General features: G+C 33.6%; 2 long non-coding RNA genes across 2 annotated transcripts in view; one reads left to right on the forward strand and one right to left on the reverse strand.

Annotated features, from left to right (window-relative positions):
• Window positions 1-191: 191 nt before the first annotated feature.
• LOC144337623 (uncharacterized) lies at window positions 192-26,152 on the reverse strand. Its single transcript, XR_013410989.1, has 3 exons — window positions 25,972-26,152; window positions 15,615-15,789; window positions 192-607 (listed from the first exon to the last, which is right to left on the reverse strand). It is a non-coding gene; the product is annotated as an uncharacterized LOC144337623 (long non-coding RNA).
• The window catches only part of LOC144337626 (uncharacterized), a 56,768-nt gene continuing 53,425 nt past the window's right edge, over window positions 23,374-26,716 (forward strand). Inside the window, exon 1 of the long non-coding RNA XR_013410992.1 lies at window positions 23,374-23,706. This is a non-coding gene — a long non-coding RNA (uncharacterized LOC144337626). The remainder of the gene's footprint in view (window positions 23,707-26,716) is intronic.

A 26,716-nucleotide genomic window follows, 5' to 3' on the forward strand; every position in this document is an offset into this window, starting at 1 on the left:
GAGTAGCCCCCAAGGATTGAAGATGCATGGGATGACATCAGAGAACAGGGCGTGGTTTTGCTTTTAATATTTTGCAGTCCCCTTCCAGTTGCCTTTCTACTTACATTCAAGTAGAAGAATTGGTAAAACTCAAGAGAGAGTGTGTGTGTTTGTGTGTGTGTGTGTGTGTGTGTGTGTGTATTTTTCCTCTTAGGACTAAATTATAGAAACATCATAAGCATTTTAAATCAAAGATCAGCTGTTTTAGGAATTCATAGTAATATCAATGCTATCTTATGTACTAACATTAGCAATCTAAGGTTTTCCCTAGCATGGGGAAATAGAGAAAAAATAATTCGCCAGTTAGAAAAAATAAAATCTTATTCTAAGCTTAACATTTTTGTGATTAAAACATAAAATTATTAAGAGTGACATTTCTGTAATATTAATGGATGTGAGAATCATAAATTACTATAGAATGACTTTCTAAAAAACAATATTTAATACATTTTCTTCTTTTACTCTGATGTAACATCACATCGATCCTAACTCTGTATGTACGTTTTGTAGCTGTATTGGGGTGTTATAAACCATGGCCCTTGAAAATCCTGATCTTTATTATTTTTCTCTGTAAGATAAAGAATGAATTTTAGCACACAAGAGATCATCTGGAAATAAATAGAAGATTTTCATACTAACAATTTTCCTCTTTTATGTTACATTCAGTATCTAATATAAGGTTTTCACTTTCTGTTTTGTCTGTAAAGAAACTAGATGGTGTTTATCTGCTTGAAAACTATCATAAGTACAGTATTATAATAATCTACTATGATAGTTTCTTCTGTGTTTCTATGATTTTATTTATATGTATTAACTTTCCCACAAGAATATATCATTAACTCTGCCCCAACATTTATTAGGAAAAATCATCTAAGTTTTCTTGATCAGATTTAAAACTTCATCAATACTTCTACATGCTTTATGCTATTATATGCCAAAGCAGAATTACCAAACTATGAAGAATATATACTTATAAATTAATGTTACATATAATTAACATTTATATAGATTAATGTTATAAACATTTCTTATATATCTCTCTCTTGTGAGCAAGCATTTACTTCATCTCAAAATAATCCAGTTAATCTTTGAAACTCTTTTTTTGTTTTGTTTTGTTTTAAGACAGAGTCTCATTCTATCTCACAGGCTGGAGTGCAGTGGCACAATCTTGGCTCACAGCAACCTCCGCCTCCTGGGTTCAAGTGATTCTCCTGTCTCAGCCTCCCCAGCAGCTAGGATTGCAGGCACATGCCACCGCATCCGGCTAATTTTTTGTATTTTTAGTAGAGACAAGGTTTCACCATGTTGATGAGGCTGGTCTCGAACTCCTGATCTCAAGTGATCCACCCGCCTCGTCCACTCAAAGTGCTGGGATTACAGGCGTGAGCCACCTCACCCGGCCGAAACTCTTGATATGATGTGCTGTGTTATTATACACGGTATATGCAGGGATTAGGTTAAGAAAAAAAAATCTACTAGAAAAACAAATTTAAGAATTGCTCCCTTCCAATTTTCCTTCCAGTTTAGCCATTACTGGACCAAAGGTGAAAAGACTGGGAAAAAAACAAAAAACAACAACAAAAAAAAACACTGCCTTTCTCTAATTCTACATCCCGCCCAACTAGTAGGAGATTTAATTTTTATATACTTGTAAAAATTTGATTCATGTATGAAAATCTAGATTGTCTATGCTTTTCTTTGTTTAGTTGTAAAGAATTTACATTGTGACCTATTTATTAAGACCTGCATGTTGTGCACACGTACCCTAGAACTTAAAGTATAATTTAAAAAAAGGAAAAAAAAAAAAAGAGCTCTGAGGTACGTCATTTTGAGTGCAAAAGAGGGTCTCTATTTGCATTTGAATTACCGCTATCCTCAAATAACCAATCAAGTAATGTCTCATTTTGAAGGGCAAGTGGGTGGGAAGAAAGAGTAGTAAATATGAAGTTTATATTTCACATGATGTACCAGATCTTCCCTCACATATGATTTTTCAAACTGGGAAAGAATGGAGGAGTTGAGTGATTATTATACTCCTGGCATTTGGATGAAGACAAGGATATAGCCATGCCAATCATCTTTCCTATTTCATTTCCCCAAAGGGAAAGATCAATTAGTATGATTATCTTATTTGGTGTACTGTAATTTTACAGAAAGTATTGATTCATTTATTTAAATGTGTACCACATATTATCCCATAAGATTCCACAGTTCTGTGCCCCATAAAACTATAGAATTTCTCATTTAATAAAAATAAGCAATAAGAAAATAAGATACTACATTTTATTTGTCATCTAATCCTTTAATATTTCAAATGCTAACATTAACACTGAATCATAATCAGTGTGCTCAAATTAAAGGCAAAAATAGGTATTTTTGTTTTGTTCTATATCAGAATTGTTGAAATGTTAAGTCTTTTTAAATTTAATGATTGAAAGAAAAAAATGAAGACCACACTTAATGGAAATCAAAAGAATTTGTAGAATTTGACCATTTTCATGATATAAATACTGCATACATTTTAGCATGTATTAAAATTATATTAATATGCAATATATAATCAACATGCAGTAAAAGGTTCCTACTGATACTAATAACCATATCAGCATTTAGTTAACAGAATACCTGTATTCATCTTAGTTATATTGAAAGTGATAATTTATTGAGTTCAATCACTGGCTTCTTAAAAAAAGATTATATAGGTGGTATAATGCAGAGATAGATTTTCTATAGCTTAACTAAATTGACCCAAATATGGCTATATTTGCATTATTGTAATAGCTAATCAATGAGCAGTTAATAATTGCCATTTGGTCACCATATGGCCAAACTAATTTAGTTATTCCAAGTGACCAAAATAATATAAAGAGATATTTGTTATTCTGTTAAAACCTTAAGTACAAATTGGAGTAACCATGTAACCAATATTCAAACTTGCAGTAAAATATATTTCTTATAAGAACAATATTAAATCTAAATCATATAAATGTTCTGCTGATACCATCTGAGAGCATAATATGGCTACATTCCATACTTGAGTGCCAAATTTGTTGTCTGGCTGCTCTGGGATTAAGGTACATCCAAATAAAAGCATATGGTTGAAATATATAGAAGCCTACAAATACTCAAAATGCACTTTCCTGTAGCTTTAAAAATCAACATGGACTGTCTATCAAGAGAACTACAAGGCAGCAGAAGAACTTGAGCATCTATATCTAGCTACCAAATGAAGAGCTGTGTGTATGTGTGCGTGTGTGTGTGTCTGTGTGTGTGTGTGTGTGTGTTTTCCATGCTCTTCTTTTTAATCATGGTCATGTAAATCAGCATTGAAAGCCATGTGGGTGATTAAGCTGAGAATCACACCCAAAACTTTCACAATCAGTGCACATATATGGTATTTTGGCTTCTTATATTTCTGACCATCTGTCAAAATGGCAAAAGGCCCAATTCAAAGTTGCCAGATCCTAGCAAGTAGTTTTCAGATGGTTATGGGTTTCGAGGGATATTCTAAATAATAAATAACACTTGTCATTTAAGGATTTCTGGCATTCTAATAAAAAAGAAATCATATTATACTTCTTTTATGCCAAAGTAAATAGTATATAGATAAACATCATATTTCCTAGCAAGTGAAGTAAGTAAATGGGAACATCTTGAAACAACAACTAAAAATACCACTTCTAGGTTGTTTGAATCATTGTCTTCTTTAAATAGAGATTTAAGTTTAAGTGTTTTCCTATTCAGTAATGGACCTATATGAATTGGCCTGAACTGTACTTCTATTAACCGGCCTCAACTGGACTTAGGGGTAGGATTTGTGAAGCCAGGGCCACTGAACAGGGATAGAGTCCCTGTGTGAAATAGAAAGTCTGGTGACCTGAAAACCCTGGAAATCCTTGTACTTTATTTCTCTTTCCCTTTTATTTTTGGTTCCTTTCAACACCTTATTTCACAGCTCCAACTCTCATTTTATTCATGTTTAAAATTAAGCAACTGAAATAAACAATTGCTCGTCTTTTTAATAGTATTTTTAAAATTCTAGAATGCATAGAATATTCTCTATTCCTCAATGCCTCAATCACAGATCTTCTCTGTGTATCTTTAAAAATGGGTCCCCCTCTTTCCCAATCAGAATTATTTCCCCATTTGTGTTCCCATAGTACTTTGTACATATATCTACTAGAATACCTAGTGCATGATAGTGTAAGTTTATGTATGTTTACGATGTCTCTGGTAAACATTTTGAGAGCTCCTCAAGAGCAGACACATTTTGGCATTCCTAATATTTAACCCAGTGCCCAGATAACAGTATCTACTGAATAGACATGTATTACAGTAAACATAGACACAAGTATACAGTAAACATAGATACAACACTAAAACAATAGTAACTTTAGAAAAATAAAATGAAACCACATGCACACACATCATATATATTTGCAAATAAACATATATAATATGTATGCATACATATTATATATGTATATATTACACATGTAATACATATATATGTATTATATATACTTAAGGTTTTAACAGAATAAATACCACTTTATGTTTTATATGTATTATATAGGTAATATATATTATATGTAATACATATATAATATGTACGTATACATATTATATATGCATATATTACATATAATATGTATGCACACATATGTATATATTACATATATGTATACATATATAACATGTATATATTATATATGTATACATATATAATGTATATATATGTTTATTTGCAAATTTTAGCACTCTGAAGTGAGCATGACTTGCCCTAATGCACAGGAAAAATTTGTTCTATAATCCACTTTTAATTTTATGCATCAATAATAGCTTATAAGATTTATCCCTGCCAGCATTTAATTTAATTAGGTGAGAATTCTTACATTATTTTAGAAACTAAAACTAATTATTGCTATCTTTTAGATGCTTTCTTCACAAAGACATTTATGTCCATCTGTCTTCTTTGTAGACTTTGTCAAAACTTAATGGGTTTCTATTTCAAGACAAGCTTTCGCTACATTCTCATTAGCTGCCATTTACCTCGTTCTCTGAACTCTGTCATTTGGTTAGGATCAGTGCATTCACTTCTCATCTTCTGCATGGCATCCAGACCAGAGTGCTCCCAAGCCCTGTCGTCAGACCCAGGTGGTCTCACTTGGCGTTACCTTCTCACACGTAGACATTATAGATTGACTCTTCGTTCAGCTTTTTAAAGGAAGTTTCACTCTAGTACACAGACCTAAAATGACAATAATTCTTAATACTCTGTAACATGGGTAAAGGCAATAAGTGGTAAGGCTGGAATTGGAACCTAGATCTTGCCATTTTGACTTCACAGCCTTCCTTCTATTAGTTGTGTTTCCAACTGACCCATTTGATTATTCTACAATTTTCTGGAGTATTGACGAGCTATGTGTGGTATTGCCTGAGCTTACTCATTGGATATCTGGCAACATTAGGTTCCAAAGTGAGAAATGGAAATCTGGTGTCTCTAAAATTCATGCAGAGCATACTTTGAGAATGAGCCTTGTGAGACTGTAGTATCCAAAGCATTCTGTATTTCATGTAGGCAGAGTTTAAGATGAGAGATCAAAGAACAGCACACTTGTTGGATAAAATAATAACATTTGGATGTTTCCAAATGATTTACTTAAAAAAAAGGTAATTAATAAATGGAACTGGGCTTTCATTTCCTAAATAAATATTTCATAAAGTGATTGCACAAGACTTTCTTTGCATGTTGCACTACTGAAGGTTGGTCAAACATGTTGAATATGCAGAAATAATGAGATCTGTCATCCACAATGGTAATTTTGCTTGAAGTCCTGTTTTCTTTAGAGTCCTTATTATTTAAATAAATTCACTTATCCTCATGCTAGGCTTGATGCATTTTATTTTTACTTTTTAAAAATGGCAACAATTTAAAGAGAATTTTGTAGGATAAATTATGAGATTCATATTGTACAGCACATCTTTTTAGTCTCACTAAATCTTTCTGAACATACATAATCCATATCTGTATAGAAATTGTAGAATTTTCTTTTTCAGAAAAGCACAGAAAACATGAATCTAATTCGAAGTTGGCTCAGTATTTGAAATAAAATATGAGAAAAACAAAAGTATGCAGTTAAAACTAGAACCTAAACTTTAGCTGAAAACTTTGGGGTTTTCTGAAAAGGAAATATCAAAACTGCAAGTAAGCAAAAAATAATTTAATTTACACAATGTTACTTTAAACAAATAGTTATTTAAAAAAATAAAGATGATGAAGAAGAAAACAAATAAAAAAAGGCAATTGAGTATCTTTCCAGAGATTTTATTTATCCTCGAAGAGAGATGCCCTTTATCTTTATACCCATGAAGCTAACTTCATAACATTGCACAAAATTTTTTTAAGAAAAAAAAAAGCCTCATGGACTGTGGTATATAATTTTCCAATGTGTTATTTCTCAAAATAGTAACATCTTAAAATCTATACAATAAACTTCAGATTATTTCCAAACAAGGGCCATGGTCAGAATAAGTTAGTAGAGAAACTTCTTTGATTCTTCTATAAGAAATTATGTTGGGAATATTAAATGCTTGGCATACAAATATTTAAAGTAGAAAAATGCATACCTAAAATTGACCTTTAAGTGGATATTAATCTTTTTGTTATACAAATATAAAAAGAAACTCACCTAGGGTTTCTTCTTTTAATAAAATTATAGAAAAAGCAATTTATATATAAATGTATTTGAGTGTCTCTAAAGTGGAAAAGAATTGTGTAGCTCAACAATGCATCCATTTTAAGCAAGTCCAAGACATTCCATGAGCTTGCGGAGTGATATTTAGGATTTCACTGAAATGGATTTCTAAAAAACCCTTGTTCATTTTTCCCTTTGTGTGTGTGTGTGTGTGTGTGTGTGTGTGTGTGTGTGTGTGTGCATTTTTAAAGAGATTTAATCACAATGAGTCTGATTAATTTACTTTCCTCTCATCAAAATGCTATTTAGCAAGAGTTGGATATTTGATAGCCAGTTATCTATCCCGGACCTTTTTCTTTATATGGGGAAATGCACATTTTGCCAAAATTAAATGGAAATCAAATATCAAGAATATGTGAATAAGGTATGAGATTTAGTGAGTTTCAAAGCTGTAAATAAATTACGGTTGTGGTCTGAAATTCATTCCTACTCCTTATTCTCTATACAGTATGCCAGAAGTTTCACTCTAGATACTTATTGAGGGCAGAGCTGGATTAGACTCCAGAAAAATCAGGGACGCTGGGTGGTCTGATTCAAATGAACAGCTCCAGGTCATTTTTCATACATTAATTAAAAAAAATAATCAACTTAAAGAGAATTTGTCATGGCCTAGATATTGCTCTAAATACTTTACACATGTGAACTTGTTTAAGTTTCCTACCAAGTATGACGAAGGTCACATTATACAACCCATTTTACAGAGAAGGAAGTGTTAAGTAACTTGCTCATGTCCATCTAGCTGTTAAGTGGCAGAGCTGAGTTTCAAACCCAGGCAGTGAGGTTTTCCCAAAAGAAGTGCTTGAGAAAACTATTAATATCCATTTAAAGGTCAATTTTAGATGTGCATTTGTTTACTTTAAATAATATTTATATGCTAAGCATTTAATATTCCTAACATGATTTCTTATAGAAGAATCAAAGAAATTTTTCTACTAAATTATTCTGACCACGGCCCTTGTTTGGAAATAATCTGAAGCTTATTGTAGAGATTTTAGGATGTTACTCTTTTGGGAAATAACACATTGGAAAATTATATACCACACACAGTAAATTAGGCTTATGTCTTTTTCCTTAATAAATTGTTGTGCAATGTCCTGAAGTTAGCTGCACGGGCACTTCTTTTGGGAAAGCCCCACTGCCTGGGTTTGAAACTCAGCTTTGCCACTTAACATCTATATGGCCATGAGCAAGTTACACTAATCTAATTCTTAGATTAGGTTAATGACGCCCAAATGTGCTTCTTTAGTGACGGGATTACAATAGGAGCCTCATAGATTCTACTCAGCAGTGTGGAGGTGTTCATTTGACCTGAGGCAAGCTGTAAAGTGGTTAGTAATTCCAAAGAAAACAAGTAGCAAGGATTTAATAAATTCAGGACTCACGAGCCTTTTCTGGAGCTGCCTTTTCTTTGCATTGACGCCTTCTCATGTGGCTATGTATCATCAGCACAATCTTTTACATTACTTCCCACAATTTCAAATGTGTAACAGACATTCCAATGTACCCCAATTTGTGCCCATTTTAGGAATCTAGACAATTCTAGGGCTAGAATATGGAATTTGGATGATTTGAGGCCATGCACAACTACTTACTACCTGGTGCTTTTGGCCAAGTCATTCAACTTTGATAAACTACGGTTTACTATCTGCAAAATGGGGATAATAGGAGTAACTACATCATCACCTTTTTTGTGAATCAAAGGAGAAACCATAGGTAAAGAACCTCAAAACGATAAGCATGTAATACTATTTACATGAGGACATTTGCATGAAGTGAAAATGTTTGCATGGAGCCACCAGGAGAAACATGGAGAAAATAGCTTGTGGTCTATTCTCTGAGCTGCAGACTGAATTCATGTCTAGACCCTAAAGGAAGACACCAGTTCCAGGAAGCAGTCTATGAAAACACAAGGCTTACTCAGTGTTTTGTGGGGCAATATGTAGCATGACTTGGAGGACAAAAGAATTTCCTCATTGCTTTAAAACAGGGAGGGCAATAGGAAGCCCAGAAACTCTTGGAAATCTCACGATTGGGCAGTCAGGGAGCAGAGGGTAATCACGCCCTTGGTGTGCACATTGGTTTTTCTCACTGAGACAGAGGCTGTCGATCATAGGAAGCTTGCACCTTCCAGGGACTTTAAGTACCAAAAGGGAAATGTGGAGGAAGAAGGGAAGGAATGAAAATACATTAGTGTGAAGTACGCAGAAGAATCTCTTCTGGGTTTTCTAGAAATAGCAAGTTGAAACCTTGAGGGAAGCAACCTGAAATCCTTTTTGTAAATGCACATACATGTGTACACATTTGACAGCGACCCTATTAATACCTACTTTGAGGCTTGTAAAGGAAACTGGGTTATACTGGGTATTAATTTTGTCATTCTAACTACATTATAATGTCTTCAAATGGAAACCTATTTTATGAAAAGCCTCTAGTATATAGCCCAACACGTAGATAGTTGATCATTATTTTCCCACTCTGTGCTTTGCATAATTAGTGATCCTAGAACCACCTCTGGACTTAGGTGAATCTCCCAGTGATACGTTATCATCTTCGGCTTTCTTAAGGCTGATTTTTTGCTGTGTGTTTTGTACACCTCTGATCAATTGTTAAGGAAAAAATGTTTCAGGTTCTTTCTCAACCTCTCACCCTCAGCTTTCTAACCTGTTTCTTTATCATTTTGGTAGAGTTTCTTTTTGCTTTCATAGAATCAAATAATGTTTTTTTTTCTGTATTATATAATATGTGGTCTAACATAAATGTCTCTAATGTTGTATAAAAATTCTTGAACACAGAAATTTCCAAAACAAAAAAATGAATGTGTAAGGTTTGTATGGATAAATTCTATTTTAGTTTTTATTAGGCTAACATTAAAATAAAAATGTTGAACTGAATGTATATAAAAATTCTTACATAAGTAATATTTTTTGGATTTTTTTCTATGTGAAAAATTATGATAGAACTTTTCAAATGCCTTGGCAAACATTCACTGGGGTGGAGGGGGAATATGACACAATTAGAAATAATTGTCTTCCAAGACTTTTTCTCTAAACACTGGGAAAAATTATAATATTATGAATTTTAAGTCCATAAATATATATATTACACATTTCTGTAATGTTATGACAATTGTTTTATAGGATCACATATCATCAAGAGAATTCAAAACCTGCTTTTCCTTTGTTTGATTGTATATTTAAAAACTCAATATTTTTGCTGGGATTTTTCAGACCATAAAAATATGCTAAAACTCTTTCCCTACTGGAATGCCTCTGCTTAACCCATTTTTCTACATCCTTTCTTCTTGCATTTGTAACTGGATCACACCAAACCAGAATATGCCCCACAACACATCCAAGAAATATAGTGATAACATAGGTTCACCCATATCTTTGTTACTTCCTTGGCCTTAGTTGTCGGTTGTGCCTGCTCCCCCTCCCCTTTGTTGGCAAATAGATCAATTTGAGGTGTCTGCTTTATTTCTCACAAGCATATGTAAGCATTTATTTATGGGTTTTCGCTTAATGCATTCCATATTAGAAAAGGCCAAGAGTACAACATTTCTTTAAAAATTCAAATTTCTTGAGAAACAGGGAGGTGGTGAGGGGGAGGGAGTGTTAACTTGGCAGACTGTGTTTAAAATATTTTGCAAGAGGAGCCCCCTGAGGAGCTGTCCATTAAACTCCCACCATTTTGCTGTGAGTAGTGAATGTTTTTCCTGGCTCTGAATGTATGTGATTCTTAAACGTTCTCACAGGTTGAAACAAAAAGAAATAACTGAATGTATACTTGACTATTCATGACTAAATTGTCTCTATTTATTATAAAGAGAATTTGTTTCTTGCTTGAACTTCATACTTTCTTTTATTTTTCTTAGAGAAAGCATAATATGTGGATAAGTTTTAACACTAGTCCTCTAAGAATATCAGAAGGAACATTACATTTATGCCACAATTTTTTTTCTCTTGTCTGCATTTGCCTGATTTTGAAGTGCTATTCACAGTCGCAGGAAAGCAGTTACGTCTTTGAAAAGCACAAAATAAATTCTGTTCACTGAGTGGGTAATTGTTCAAGGTCATCCATTTATTGTCTTTGTCTTGATTGTTTGAATTAGTAGCTAATAATGGTGCTGAAATGTGAATGAATTATTAGCAATGGGGCATATTTTGGGGAGTGTCAGGAAATATTACAGGGCAATTAAGGTTATCCAATAGCAAAGCTGTGTTCCCAGCAGATGTCTTGTAATTACTGTGTTTAAGGAGTGTAAGGCTTAAACTAAGATTACAGCTTTTATATTGTCTGCCTTTAGAAGTCATATTTGGAATTTATTCAGTTTATTCTCCTGCCCTTTCCCTTTTGTTCTGATTCTGTCACTTACATTTTCATTTAAACATAGTCTTCTTATGAATTAAAATAAGCATCAGCAGATGGTATGCAGTATAGATGTTTATAAAATAGGAAAATGCTTGCAGAGACATTTAAAATGACTATTGATAAATAATTTACATTGATATTATTTGTTGCTCACTTTTTAATTTCTGGAATTCAAATATTTTAAAATCTCAAATAGTTTCACAACCTGGCATTTATTAAAGTGTTGCCCCAATTTATTCATACTTACCAGGGTGGTAAAAATCATTCAAGAAATGTTGAGTTACATATAATCTGGGAGCTCCTAAGTTTTAAGAGCAACACTCATTGCAAAGTTAATTTCTTCTTTCAACATTGACCTGTCACAATGGTTGTTGTTTCATTAAGTTTATAAAAGATATTAAAATAAGTGGAGTAAAAATTGTTATGTCTCTAATAATAAGTACTTTTGATTTGCAGATAGAGCGTTAGGAAACAGCACTGCATGCACTGTTCACATCTGCTGTGAGTATACTTGACACAGCTGCGGTGGAGAGATGCTTGAAAAACATACTGTAAAATACACTCGGTTTCCTCTTATTGACATATTTAGCAGAACAAGGCTAATTGGACTATTCCAAGAAAGCACTCATGATCAAATCTGAGAGTTGATGTATTCAACCAACTCATAAATTATCAGAGGACAAAGAGAATGAGTGGATTGGGGTTGGGGTGGGGGGAACCTAGCAAAGTGTCCTTATTTGTAGATTGCTATCTCTCCTGCACTTTATAAAAATTTTAAAAGAACTAAAAAGAAAACAAATAAAGAATGAGCATTAAGGTTAAAAAAAAAAAAGTCAAGCATTAAAATCTATAGGTCTTTAGCTTACAATTATTAAAACTTTCTCAGTTTTATATTCTCCATAGAATTGAACAGATTATCTTGCTGATAAAAATGCCACTATTAATAACACCTGTGAGACCTTGGATTTTCTTATCGTATTTAATTTTAACATATTTAGGAAATACTAGTTAGGGCTTTGCTAATAATTTTTGAATAAATAATTTCAAACATAAGTTTTCTCAAACTTTTGGAATAATTTTATGAGTCATTGGAAGCCTTAAAACAATTGGTTGCTGAGTCTTGAATTTCTCCTTATAAATGGCAAAGCATGAAAACATTTTATAGTTAGAACATTTTGGTCACTATCTTTGATAGACTTATTATGAATATTAGCATTAAATAGGCATACATATTTATGCAATTTTAAAACACTTTGTTTAAAATTAAACAAGCAATTTTTGCACACTTACTCTTTGTATGCATTGTGATAAACATTCACAGAAGTATGCCTCTGAGTAAGACACAGATTCTCCTCTCAAGGAAAAAGGGAATTTTGTTTTGTGGACCAGATAGGTGTAAGGTACATACTGTGACCCAAAACAAAATGTTGCTAGTGTTGTAATAAAAACACAATGCACAGTGGCAACACAGTGGCATTTCAGATATGTCAATGCAAGTGATTGGAGAAGTTTTCCTGGGACTTTAGCATTTTGTGTATGAAAAAATAGGAAATAAGTTAGGTCAAAAAGGGAAGAGCAAATGATAGGAACTCTGGACCAAGAAATGGACTTTGGGGACTTGGGGGAAAGGGTGGGAGGGGGTTGAGGGATAAAAGACTACACATCGGGTAGAGTGTACCCTGCTCAGATGGTGGGTATACCAAAGTCTCAGAAATCACCACTAAAGAACTTATCCATTTAACCAAACATGACCTGTTCCCCAAAAACCTATTGAAATTAAAAAAAAGAGAAATGGATGGAAGTGTAAAGGGATTGTCTTATTTAGAGATGAGAAAATAATCTTTTATTGCTAGGATGTAGTTTTATAACATTGATTAATAAAGAAATAAACTCTAGTTAGGTTGGAGTTAGACAAGATAAGGACTTAAATGTCACACAGAGGAGTTTAACGTGATCAGTCAGTAGTTGTTTTGGGGTTTTGAACAAGAAAGTGAATGACCAGATCTGTGATTAGGAGATAATTTTGGAAGCTCTGTGAAAGATGGAATTAAAGGGAGAGATTGGTGATAGAAAAATCAGCAGGAACCTTATTGCAATAGCTCAGTTTAGTGACAAAAGAGTCCTAGAAACCAGTAATTGTGTATTTCACCATTTTTTGTATTTTCTCATTTTATCTTCTCTCTCCTTCTCTCTCCATTGCTGTCAATAACCCAAGAACAACAAGAAAAAAACCTCAAAAACTAATATGTGTTTGCTTTTAAAAATTCAAGTAATAACTCAAAATAATAATAAAAACTCTGGCACCCAGGGACAAAAGAGGGAGAGGGGACACTGAAGTGTAATTTAAACACAAATTTTGATATTTTATTGAAAGGAGGGAGATAATAGAAATAAAAATTTCTACCAAAATAAAATATTCTTTCTTCAGCCTTCATATTGCTAAATAATATATATTACTGCTATCAATGACTTCTTTTTATGCAATATTAAAATTAGCACTTTTGTACCATGCTACGAAATTCTCTCCACTCCCGTCTCCCTCCTGTCAATAAAATTTTGTCAGAATTTGTATTTAAATTACCACTTCAGTCTTCACCCCTCAACTTTTTAAAAGTTGTGTTACATTGTTCACTTCTGAACCAAGTCATTTACTAAGATTTGCACCCTTACCTAAATAACTCTTTGTTTGTCCTGGAGTTAATACTTGTGTCTTCTTTTTCATGAATTGCTACATTGCAAACAATAAAACACCTATGGAAATTGTTTTGTTTATGTCTGTTTATAGTCAGTCTCACCAGGTAACGTGTCATGAATTCATTGGTTCCTTTTTTGTTTCCTGGAAACATTCATTCCTTAGTCTTCATGCTCTCAATAGCCTTGGGGCTTCTAGAAGAATGGCTGATGTCTTAGGATTTCCCTTCAACAATATTCCAGGAATTCTTTTCAACCTCTCCTGTGTTGTAATCATTTTTCATTAATCCTATGTCTTGTTTATTTATTCCATTATTTTGGTGATGTATATCTTCCAACAGAAGGGTGTATCACAAATACATATTTTTAGATCTAACCTATCTGCAAGTTGCTTTACTTAATCTTTGTCTTCTGGTTAATTTTTTTAATGGAGCATAGAATTCTAGGTTAGAATTAATTTTCTTTCAGAAGTCTAAATGTTGTAACTCCCATATGTGATCTTCTTTATCTTTATAGAAGTTTTCAGCATCAAATATTTATATGCATTGTACAATTTCAGAATGATATACTTTTGAATATGTTTTTATTCATTTATTATGTTGACTCTTCAGTGTGTGTTTTTCTTTATTTATTTAGCAAATATTATTGGATATTGTCAATATGTAGATACTGTTCTAGATGTTAGGGGGAAAAAGTGGTCTATATTCTTAAGTTCTTGGAAATTTCATTCAATTATTTATTGTATTATTTTTAAGATTCAACGGCTGTGGAATGTAAAGAGATCCCCAGAGAGAGTATAGAGTGGGAAGAAGACCTTGAAGACAACAATAAGAGGAAATGAAAATCATCAATTAGAGGTTGATAGAAAATATCAGGTAAGTAAGATGAGACTCATTAATTTACTCAGACACTCATCCAACCTCACTCTTGGGAGCCTGTGGTTTCTGTTGCACATGACTCCTGCAGTTCATGGAAGTGAGCCACTTCTCTGTTGCTCCCTCCCTTCGGCAATAGCAGAGTGCCTGTAGTCACGGCATGCTCTCTTGACCCCTTGGCCCATCTCTAGCTCAACGCTAGGGATAGTGGCTAGTCTGTATATCTGTATTCCCAAATTTCTTAACATTATTTTACTGCTGCTTGCAAATCCCTCATTACTTCAAACCTCTGTTACAGTTAAAAAAATTATCATAAACTTCTTTGTTCAAATTGATTGGATCCCAACTGATTCATTGGATAAATAGAAATCAACCTATAAACATGTATAAAATTATTATACCCCCAGATTGTATTAATGTTAGCTATCTTTGGATATATTGTCATTATATTGCTTATCTGCATATTCTAAGTCCTTACAATAAAACTATGTTTGTGATAAGAAAATTATCAACATACTTTTCTTAATCCCCAAATAAATTGTTTTTTATCCACCTATAGACAGCAAAGAATGACCTGCAATTACCTGCAATTACTCAGTATGATTTAATTTGACTCTTTGTGCCTTGTTCAAATACTGTGTGATGAACTTAGAGATAAATAACCAACAGAAAACCCAGAGTTTTGGTACTGTTTCCAGTAAAAATTCATGATCCAAGGTAATTTACTGATGCATTAATGTTCATGGAACATTGCAAGAAATTATTTTCAGAAGTAAGGCAGGTACACAATAGAAGTGTTAGGGGTTTCAGCTTTCCCATTACATGGAATAATCTTCCTTGTCTAAAACTTTATTGGTTCCCACATCTAACATATACTTACAGAGATTGGAGGGAGGGTTATTTAAACCTTTTTGACATCTGAATTTGAATTTTAGTTGACATCATATAAAAATCAGACATTGTATTGATCAGAAGTAATCTAATTGGAAAATGTCCACCATTTTAAAATTTGACTTCTCTTGATATTTGTTTATGTGTACCAGATCACAGGAATTCTGAAATGAAAACACTCTTACTTCAATAGAGAACCTTAGGTAAGCTAGGTAGTTACACAAAAGGCCAGTAGAAGGGCTAGGGAACACACAGTGAAACTGGAGTAGTTCTCTTAAAGTTTGATTTAAAGTATAAAGTGGTTTTCAAAACTTGAAATTTTGTTTCTCTCAGAAAATACATAATTTTCACCTTTAACCTGGCTCAAAGTTAACTTGCAGTTACAGCTTTGACATTAGTAAAATCCTGCACTACTACTATTTTTAAAGCACTATTGCAAAAACTTCATATATACCATATTCTATATTTTATTTTGAAATAAAATAGAAAACTTCGTCATATGCATTTGATTGTTTTACTGTTTGTTAAAATAATAGTTTCACAATAATTTTAAAGTATAACTGTAGTATGTTAGCAGTTAATCTTACTTTTCCTGGTTCAACCTAAAATTTCTGCCTTGGAAAAACAATTTAGCAGGTTTTTATCAGTGTACTAGACGGTAGCCTCAGAATGAAGCAAAGGTGTGTTCTGGGAATAAACCACAATGCTTTAAGAATTGGAAATGTTACAAATGTTACACACAATTAAAATTATAAGACACAGAAAAAGGACTAAATCAATTTTGTTTAACATATCATTGTGTAATATTATGTATGAAATATATGGGCTTGGTGTGGAAAACCAGGTGGACAACTCAAGTTTATTTTATGAAGTATTGCCAAACATGAGCTGCTCTTGATAATATTGGAACTCAGATTGGAAGTATTGCCATAGAGACTACACACTTGATAGGAACAGTTTTCTTTTCTTCTTTAAAATTTGATAAGTAATTTTGATATTTTCAACTTCATAGCATCAGAAAAGTCATTCAAAATATTCATGAAGATATTAGAATTCCTTCTTCTGGAATAGAAATACATTTGTTTTATTTTCAGCCTTAAGTCACTCATTTTTAGTTACTGGTCTGATTTTCCTAAATTTAGGATAATAATATCTTGTCTAATCTGTTGTCATAATAGAAAAGATCATTTTATGTACGATTTTGGTTAGCTTCTGGTTTGCTTTGTCAAATTTAGAACCACTTGAACATCGTGGTTTCTAAATTTAGTCAAACCCTTTGAGCTTTAAGTTCCGTTTGGCGCTGGCTGAACATGAACTGCTGCTTTGAAAAAAAAATTCTCTTGGCACTATCAGAATCTAGATGTGTGCACTGCACAGACCTCCTCTTATTTAAAAGAAATACATTCACTTTTATTTGAAAGTTGGGAGCTCCAAGAGGATAAATAATAAAATGAGAAACTTGAAAGAAATAGGTCATATTTTAAAACAGCTCTCAAGCAGAATTAGGCCTTTGGGTTTAGGGCATGATATTATTTAAAAGAGAGACAGAGAGATCCATTTTAGTTATTTTAAAATGTAGTGATTTAATTTTTCTCAGGAAGTTAAAGCAAACTCTGTCCATTACGTTGCCATTAGTCTGGTGTTACTAAGAAGGATCTTGTTGAAGTATTTTATTTTTCATTAAAGACAACTTATTTTCCACACTATAAGGGATAATCAGAATATACATCCCTCAAAGTCAGTGGGTTAATTTTCTTTTTCACACTTGTGCAATAAGTTTAATACATAATGATAATTAAAATTAATATTTATGGCTGGACATGGTGGCACACGCCTGTAATCCCAGCGCTTTGGGAGGCCAAGGTGGGTGGATCACCTGAGGTCAGGAGTCTAAGACCAGCTTGGCCAACATGGTAAAACCCCATCTCTACTAAAAATACAAAAATTAGCTGTGTATGATGACACCTGCCTGTAGTCTCAGCTACTCAAGATTGTGAGACAGGAAAATCATTTGAACCTGGGAGGCAGATGTTGCAGTGAGCCAAGATTGCCTCATTGCACTCCAGCCTGGGTGACAGAGTGAGACTCCATCTTAAAAAAAAAAAAAAAGAAAAGAAAGGAAATAAAAAGAAAGAAAAATAACATTTACAAGGAGACACGTCAGGCAATGTCCTAAGCTTTTTACATGTAATAATTCATTGACTACACTACCCTTTAAGATAGATACTACTATTATTCCCAATTTACAGATGTCGAGGCTGAGGCTCCAATGGTGAACTAACTTTCTAAGTACCACACAGATAGTAACACAGGAAGTTGCACAGGAAAAGCCAGGGTCAGAACCAGAGCCATCTGTTAACTCCTAAGAATATGCAGTATGTCAGTAGGCTGGACGAAATCTAAAAGCAACCATGTTCAGGGATCCAAGTTTCCCCCTCATTCTGTCCACATCAAGCAAGTTAGCCTGGGTTTATGTAGCAAAGATTTTTTTTCTCAACTTGTGCACTCATTCTTTAGACACTTGTACAGAAAGCTTATGTAAAACCTGCCACACCTGATGTTCAAATTATAACATAACACAAGGTTGTAAGCTACTCGAGGTTTTCTAAAGGAATCTCGCTTGTCTCTTAAACTGAACATTCTGTCAACTTGCTTGAAACTTTCTGGGAAAACACATACACACACACACACACACCACACACACACACTTCACATGATTCTTTGTATTTCCAGTCTCAGCATGCTTTTCCTTCCTTGGTGGTTCAAGTCTAGGCTGGGCATTCCAAGTTTATGTGTTCATCCTCTAATATTCTCTAGGCTATTTCCCTGTATGCTTTGATGGCTTCTCCTGTAGGCCTCATGCGCAGTTAGTAAGCGCTGGTTGTAACTAAATGAATAAATAAAGGAACTGCTGTAACACAGAGAGCTGCTGCTCCTGAAAGATGACTCTTTAAACACAAATAGGAGAGAATATTCTGTAGTCAGACTTCTGAAGGCAGATACGTTTTTCCTTTTGTCTGAAAATAACCGAAGATCTGGTTAGGGAAAGGCGCAGAGAAGTAATCTTTTCTCTATGCTTACTGCCCCCCTGTAAGATAAATTCGGAGTGGTCCCCTAAAGAATTGGGAGGATTAAACTGAAGTGCCATTGAGATCCTATCTGAAAACACTTTGGGATAACATCTCCAACTCTAATGAGCCTATCTACTGCCAGCAAACAAAACAGAACATTTAGATATATTTACTGTTTTACAGCAGGTTGGACCTTATGGGTGAAATTTCCTAAATCATACTTTCCTTTGTTATTTTAGTTTTAGTTTATTACTCTTAGGTTTCCTTCGTAAGGATGCTAGAGAGCCAAGAGACTCGTGAGCCCTATGGAAAGAAATTGTTCAATACCAACCAGCCCTTCCCCATAAAGAGGTAGTCATTTTCCAATCTTTGTGTGTGTGTTTAAGACAATAAATGAATTTATTGTACCTTCTTACAGTGCAGCCATAATATTGGGTATTCGATAAATTTTGTACTGAATTGGATTGAATATTTTAGCTCTTACCTTAAAACATCTTTCTTACAGTAACAAACTGAGTGAAAAGTGCACAAATGGTCTCCATTTCATGTTGGATTATACATGACATTTCCAGGAAGTAAAAAATGTAAGGAATTGCAGGGGTAATAATTTGTTGAGTGTTGGAGATAGAAATATCAACAAAATGATATACTCCAAGCTCATCCACTACTTAATGGTGGATAGTTGGTTTCTATTCTGTGTCTTTAAGTTATTGTCACTGCCTCATCATAAATTATAGTGACATACACTATAGCTATTTCTTACATTCTTCTATAGCCGAGTAAGCAGAATTACCAATTTCACATTTTCTGTGCAGTTCCCTGTAGATGGAATGTTTTTTTTAAAAAATGGGAACTTGAATGAGAATAAAGGGTAGAAGGGCTATAACAACCCAAAATAAATAAATTTGTAAAACTCTATCATCATGCATGCATTTTTCCATGTGCTCTGGTGTGTAAATTCTTTTTTCCCTACAGAGATAGCTGACAGAGAGTATAAATGCTTATGTATCTTTAAAACAGCCACTATTCCAATAAAAGAGAAGAATAAAACTAAAATGTTAGTATATGACTGCAGCCAGAAAAATCAAGAAATCAAGAAATCTGCCTCTCCATACTTCAGATTAGCTTGAAATTTTTTGTCTTCCTTTTGCCTGTTTTAATTTTTAATAAATGAGTTTTAATTTTCTTTTTTTAAACTGGAGCATATGAATTTTGCAAAAGTACTGATTATTAGCTCTTCTCCACAGGTTTTGTTTGTTTCTGAAAAATTAGGTTTTCTTGGAAATTTGCTTTAGCGAGTAAACCATATTTAGAAAATTATCTTACTCAGAGAAGACACTCAAAATGTATTAAATAAATTAATTAATGTGTTTTATTTCATGTAAATGCACCTATTTGATTATACAGCTTTGAATAAGAAGATTTCAAAGAGAGATTGTAAAGAGAGGGATCACGTTTGAAATCCCTTTCAGCTCTAAGCTCCTTCTTTGCCATCCTTTTTGGGTCATCTTGTCTAAAACTTCAAAATTAGTATCTGAATGTAGCATGAAGCTACCCTAATCTCTACACGGCAGAAAGGAAAAATATAACTCATAGAATGTGATGAAAACTATTTGAAGTATATTAAAAATAAAAAATATTTGGCGGAATATACACAAAACCAAACAGTGTTTACCTGGAGAGGGTGTAATGGGAGAGTCTGGGCAGAATTTAGTTTCTTCTACTAGATTATAAGTTTTATACAGCAAAGTCATGTCAGTTTTGTTTTCTATTGCATGCCTAACTGCCAATATGGGGTTCAACCCATGATACATGTTCAAGAAATACTGATTAAATGATATTATATTCATTTTTCTTCTGTATAGGTTTTTACAAAGAAAAAAAATTCCTTTTCTAATCAGAAAAATAAGCAATAAAGTTTTTTAAACAACTATGCAATATAGCATATTACTGAACCTCTGTAAACATTTGTTGAGTGACTGAACCCAAGCAAAGAGCATGAAGTTAGTTGTGCAGACTGCGAAACATGAGCCACTATTCTTCAGCAGCATGAAAACCACACCTTTTTCATCAGGATAAAACTGAACACCTAACACAGGCATGCCCAGGTCACCTGTGTCATGGCTCTTCCAAGTGTTTCCCATCATTAGGCTGATGCTAAACAGGCCAGAACTTCCCAGTGGGAGTTTATTTGATATATCTCTACTCCACTTCAAATGTATCTCTAACTCCAAGTATTCACTTTCCATCTTCTACAGACTTAGAGAAAGAAGTGTCATTTTCGATCTCAAAAGCTCATGTCTCCACCTGTGCCTGGGATCCAATCCCCATGGTCCTGCTCCAGGACCTGATTCCACCAAGTTGCCCTCTTGTTTCTGGAATACAACTCCTTACCATGGCTGCTCCCATCCATTCCACAACTGTGCATGACTCATGTCTTCTAAGAATAAAAAAATCAAACCTCCAGCACCCAAGGAGCTGATCAATTCACTGCCCCTTTAAAAATTTCCCATCGCCTTCCCAAGGTAAATGATTCACTGAAAATCTGGGTGGCATTTGAAACCTGTGGGGAAGCTGGTGAGGTGGAATGGATAGCGATTCTGAAGGAGCCTACACACCAGCAAGATACCATCCAATAGGTTTGGCTGGACTTCTGCTCCTTGGCTACTGCTGCTGATTCCCACTCCCAGCCCTGACTGTTGCGTTCGCCTCATGAAGCTCTTTGTTGTCTGTCTCCAGTGGGGACACAGTATTTAGCCTCGTCATTCCCCTGTTGTCTGTGACCAGCCATAATCTTCTCATGGCTGTTTTCACGACTGCATGACAGAGTTTTTTCAAGTTTTACATCACTATAAAATCAGACAAGGTTTTTGTTTCCTGATCACCCACTTTCTCCTTAAATCTTACACTTCAATTTCTGCTTCCGTCATTTAATAAAACCTCTCTCACAAAGATATGATTAAGAAATTCTTACTTGCAAAACAATGATTTGTTTCAATGTCATTCTATTTCTCTTCTCTGGATTGTTTATTACTATAGGCTAGAGATCACAAACTGGCACCCTGTGGACCAAATCAAGATAGCAGTGGATTTTCCATAAGGATGTTGTGTTTTTAAAAATGTATTTCTTTTGAAGTCAGTTACTTTATATGGGTCACATGTATTTCACTTTGCCTTTGTCCCATGTCTTCTTATTACTTTAGACTTGGATTGCTGCAGTATTTGCCTGACCACTGAAAAGATTCAACTTTGCCACTCTTAGATGATTCTCTCCTTTGAGCTACTACTCTACTCTTTCTTTGTTGTTTTCAACTACCTTTAGGATCACTCTTTCTGTTTCTTCTCTCTCAAGTTCTTCCAATTCTGCTTCCTCATCCCATTTTTGAGATATAGATACTTTATAGGGATTTGCTCACAGTCTTTATTTTTTCTCAAACCACACTCACTTCCTTGGTAATTTTGCTCAATCTTATACTCTCAATTGTCAGCTTTACCTAGTGACTTCCAAGAATCCACCTGTGTCCTCCTGACTGCCTGTGGGTTCTAGTGTACATTGTACATCTTCAGCAAAAATTCTTGAAATCATTTAAATTGAGTATATATAAACTAATATTTTTATTGTAGCCCCCAAACCTACTCTTTTTCCAACATATCCTTCTGGTTATTAGTAACCTCCTAATTGACTAGATTAAAAATGTCAATTATTACTACTATCTCTCTCTAATGTCTCTTTATTGTCAAGTTCTATTTGTTGCCATCTATCATATTTCTTTATCCTCATTTCCACTTCCCTTATATGATGCTCATGAAAAATCAGCTTTTCTTTAATTTGATGGTGCTGCCAATAGAGTAAATTTCTTTTTAATTACACAAAATATTGCACATCCAATATCCAGCATTTTCCTAGACATACTACTGTTACTCTTTTTTAATATATTGTCTTGGGCTCACCTTTCTTCCCCTTCATGAGTATCATGAAGTCTGTTTTTCCACACCTGGGTGTCTCACAGACTCACCTCTCCTTCTTACAAAGACATTCCCAAAGAACATCTTACATTACATGTGTGTATAAAAGGAAGCCTGTAATTATGACCTAGTAAGGAACTAGTGACTGACTGATCACCCTTCCTTTTTGTAATTCAGTTTAAGAAACAAAAGTTTAATTTTAAATTCTAATTTTATAGTCATATTTTCTACAATATTTGTTATTTCATTCTTTCAACAAGTTAATATACTAACTTTTATTCCTAAACCAATTATTTTTTCCTTATTCATTTTATAACTCATTTCCAGATTAAACTTTCTGAAACCTAGTTCCATTAAGTTTCCTCTACTTTTCAAAAATATAACAATGGTTTCCTCTTGTGTATAAAATATAATGTTCAACTTCAGTGTAGGGCATTCAATTATTTCCACAACCTGAACCCAAAATTTTTTCCAACCTGATTGTCCCATGTACATGTGCCTTCAGCTAAACCAAAACTTTCACCTTCCACCCTGTGGTGGATAGGCCCTCTGGTGCCTCCCCATCATCCCCATCTCCTGACATTTATGGCCTTGAATAGTACTGTCCCCTGAGTATGACCATGACCTGTGATTTGCTTCTAACCAATAGGATACAGCAAACAAGACAGGAGGAATGTGATTACATGTTTATGATTACATAGAGAATAAGGTGTGATCATCTTGTGAAAGTTTATTTTTTCCTGGCTGTATTTAAAGAACTATACTGTCATGTTGTAGGCTGTATGTTGGGTGACCACTGTGACAAGGAACTTAGGGTGGTCTCTAGGAGCTGAGGATGTTCTCCAATTGAACATCAACAGGACATTGAAATTCTCTGTCCTTCAACTGCAAGGAACTAAATTTTGCCAACACAAATGAATCTTTCTCCAGTTGAGTTTCAGATGAGACTGCACTTGCAGACAAATCCTTATTGCAATCTTGTTCACCCTAAACAGAGGACTCAGCTAAGCCCTTCCCAGATTCCAGATCCATAGAAATTTTAAGGTAACAAATGTGTGTTACATTAAACTGCAAATTAGTGATAATTTATTACTCTGCAATAGAAGACTACTACTCACCTTTTGTTTTTGCATTATGTCTGAAAAGTCTTTCTCTATCTGATCATACATTTTAATTCTACCGTATGCTATAACTCAATGCCAGTTACTCCAAGAAGTATCCTCATGTCTTGGGAAGCAATCTATCCCATCTCTCAACTCCAACATCACCTTACTGGATCTGCTTCTAAGAACATACTTCTTTTACATTTTTATTATGGGTGCTTATCTTCTCTTTTAGACCATAACCTTCTAAAATGCGGAATTTGTATTTGATTCATCTTTAATAACAAGGGATCCAACACATTGCTTTGAATATATTAATAGCTCAATAAATACTTTCACTAAAAATTTTACAAAATATTTGAGCCTCAATATTTCGGTGCTGGGAAGATTAAAATATATGCTTTCTGTTTTATACAATGACAAGCTTAGTGGGCAGTTGATCACACTAGTAAATACTGCAGAGAAGTAGACTCGCACTTCTCATTATTTTTTCATAACCTGCTCAAACTACTTTGCATTGTGAAATACAAGAAGTTTTTCTAAAGGAATGATACAAATACATAGTATTAGACAAAATTAGAAATTAATTTTTATGTAAATGATAATAGTTTTCTAAAGGTTTCACAAAGGACTTACTATTAAAATAAAGAAAAGCAGTTTAACTTTATTTCTCCATGGTCTATGATATTTGTCTTCTATTGATAATGAACATTCTATCTGCTACACTCATAACTATTGTCTGTATTGGGAGAATGATTTTGATTAACATACATAAGAGCATAAAATACAAATTTAACCTTTTTTAGTTTTTAAAAAAAGTCTATAAAAATAGTAAGTGAAATGAAAGTAATTTTCTATTAGCAGGAAGATAGTCTAAGGCTGTGTTTATGCTTTGTGGAACATCCATGTTGTATGTGAAAGGAAGCTGTACTTTATAAGAATTGCTGAATAGTAAAGATAATTGGAATAATGTTTAATATTACATATGGTAATACCATTAAAATATAAGCAGATTTGTACATGTTTTCTGCTAGGAATGTGTCTTCATGTACTAGTTCTGTCTACATTGAGAAGTCATGATTATTATATCCTTATTCTATATGAATTAGCTCATTTCCTAATAGCAGTAAGTGCCAGTGTATCAAAGATATAAGATTGTTCTGAAAACTGCTTAGATGTAATGGAGACTCAGGACACTTTTCTAAATTTTCATTTATTCAAATATTATTTATTTACAGAACTATGGTTTTTAAAAAGAGCATTTTTAGATCTGTACTATATAACCCTGGTAGAACCAGTATCACACCAAGTGTGTTTGATAAACACCTCTAAATTGCTAAGAGTAAGATGAAAATGATCTTTTGTGATAAGAGATTTAAAAATGGTAGTCTATCTCAAAAATATCAAAAATAAAAGAAGGAATAAAAGCTTCACAACAAATTAATGCTTTACTCCCTAATATGCTTCCTTTAAGTATAAAACATTCCATTTAGCATTCAGAAACTGCTATTGAATCAGTCTACATCAAAAACATATTCACTCACTACAATTTGTGTTGTCATTTTGGAATATTACTTCAAAGCATGAGTCATAAAGCATGTGAAGTGCTATTGTCAAAAAAGTCATAACATACATTATTTAAAGGAACACATTAAATTCTACATTATTGTAAATATACTTTTCATAATGCTGTTTGCTAAAATACTTTAAAAAATCTTCAAATTTACTTTCAGTGGCTTTTCATTGAATGGGAGATTTTTAAAGCATATACTCTCATTTTGTGCTTCTCTGCAAGGTGATAATTTCAAGATTATCATTATAATGAGTACATTCTTTAAAATTTAAATGTCTTAAATTCAATATGCCTATAATTTTCTGTGAATCTGCACATATAAGTATCCAAACATAATTCTTATGAATATAGATTTGATCTCCTTTCCCCTCACTTTCCTGCAGAACAGCTAGAGTAATCCATTTAAAATGAAACCCAGATTATGCCATTCTGCTACTTAAAACACTCCAATATCTCTCCATAACACTTAGGATAAACCAAATTACTTGGCTGCTCAACACCCTACTTGATTGGTCCCTGCCTCAACCTCTCTAATGTCAATCCCTATCATTCTTCCTTAGTTCAGGGTGTGATATACCAGCTATACTGGTAACGTAGTGGCCCTTGAATGTCCTTGAATATGTGAAGATTTACCTCTGCATTATGGTCACAGCTGCCACCCCTTTATCTTCTTATGCTTATTTCCTTCTTGACACGCAAATCTTAGCTTAAATGTCACCATCTCAGAGAAGTCTTTGTAGGTCACCAACCCAAAAGTAGCTGCCATCTTCCAGGCATTGTCCATAATTTCACCCCTGCTTAATTTTCATCTGAGTTGTCATCCTTTGTGTATGTAGGTGTATATATATTTATTTTGGTTTGGTGTCAGCCACACCCAACCAAAAGTAAGCAGCATAGACCTAGTGCCTGGCATTTAGTAGATGTTTTGAAGGGATGAGTGGAACATTAAGATACAGAGGGCTTGCTGTAGCTTAACTCCTAACTCTTAAATTTTGGCTTTTTCTCTCATTTGCTGTGAATTTAGGCAGTTACTCAAACTCTCTAAGCCTATTTCCTAATCAGTAGAAATAAAATTGTCATATCTATTTCATGAGGATTTTTGAATAATAATGACATACTATGTATTCAATATTTAACTTGTTGATTGATACACAAGTCAAAAATTGTTAGCTATTTAAATGCATATATATGTCTGTATACCTATGTACACATATATACGTATATGAAGAGAAAGCGAAAGAGTCTCATCTTCAATACAATACATTATATTTCTGAGGCTAATATTTTATGTCACTTATGAATAATTTAAAACATAAAATAACACATGAGAAAAAATAAACTTTTGAATGATAAAAGAAACATTAAAGGTTATATTTGG

This window comes from Macaca mulatta, chromosome 1 (assembly GCF_049350105.2).
Source record: "Macaca mulatta isolate MMU2019108-1 chromosome 1, T2T-MMU8v2.0, whole genome shotgun sequence".
NCBI lineage: Eukaryota > Metazoa > Chordata > Mammalia > Primates > Cercopithecidae > Macaca > Macaca mulatta.